Genomic DNA, 983 nt, shown 5'->3' with positions numbered 1-983 from the left:
TGAAAGAAGGGATATGCTAAGAAACCAGAGGGATAAAAAGAAGCCAGTCTGGAGAGGAAGATCGTAAGTCCAGATTTAGACTTGAGTTTGGAATGTCACTTAGCCCTCCAAGTGGAGATGGGGTAGGACTTTGTCAAGAGATCAGATGAGAGTTCTCTGTTGGAGATATAACAGAGTCATTGGAATACAGACAGTATTTAAAGTGCTGAGAGGGACTTCCCTGGTGGTCCAGTGGTTAAGACTCAGCACTCCCAATGCAGGGGGCCGGGGTTCGATCCCCGGTCAGGGAACTAGATCCCACATGCCACAACTAAGAGCCAGCACGCCACAACCAAGACCCGCCGCAGCCTAAATTAATTAATTAATTAAAATGCTGAGACTCTATGAGACGATCAAGGGAATGAGTGTGGGTAGGGAAAGGGCCAACCACTAAGCCCTGGGGCACTCCAACATTACAAGTTTGGGAAGAAGAGAAGGAACCAGCAAAGGAGACGCGAGGCAGCAAGCGGTAAAGTGGGAAGCAGAGTCACAGGATACTGGGAGAAATAAATAGAGTTGAAGACAGTGAATATAGACAATTCTTCCAAGAACGATCACTTCCAAGTGGAAGAAAGAAATGGGTCGAAGCTGGCAAGGAAGTGAAATAAATAAAATGAATGTTTAAGAGGTTAAAAATAACAGCATGTTAGCACGCTGAAGGGAATGAGTCAGTAGACTTAGGAGATGGGAAGCATTGCTGGAGCAATGCCCTTGAGTAGCTGAGAAGGAATCCGACCTCTTCCACGGTAGAGTTGGCTTTGGATAGCATGAATTGTTCACCTATGATTCTGTTGTAACAGGAAGGACAGGAGAGAACACAGATACAGATACGGATATAAATTAATGTAGTCATTGGAATTATACCAGATTCCCTCTAATTTCTCTCATTACCTCTGTAGCATAGAAGAGCAAGACACTAAGTCAATAGAATTTGTGATGGACTG

At 44.5% G+C, this 983-nt stretch overlaps 1 non-coding gene across 1 annotated transcript; it reads left to right on the top strand.

Annotated features, from left to right (window-relative positions):
• Window positions 1-217: 217 nt before the first annotated feature.
• TRNAG-CCC (transfer RNA glycine (anticodon CCC)) lies at window positions 218-290 on the top strand. The gene has a single exon. It is a non-coding gene; the product is annotated as a tRNA-Gly (tRNA).
• The last annotated feature ends 693 nt before the right edge of the window (window positions 291-983 follow it).

This window comes from Lipotes vexillifer, unplaced genomic scaffold (assembly GCF_000442215.2).
Source record: "Lipotes vexillifer unplaced genomic scaffold, Lipotes_vexillifer_v1.1 scaffold63, whole genome shotgun sequence".
NCBI lineage: Eukaryota > Metazoa > Chordata > Mammalia > Artiodactyla > Lipotidae > Lipotes > Lipotes vexillifer.
This window is presented reverse-complemented; position numbering and strand designations above follow the sequence as displayed.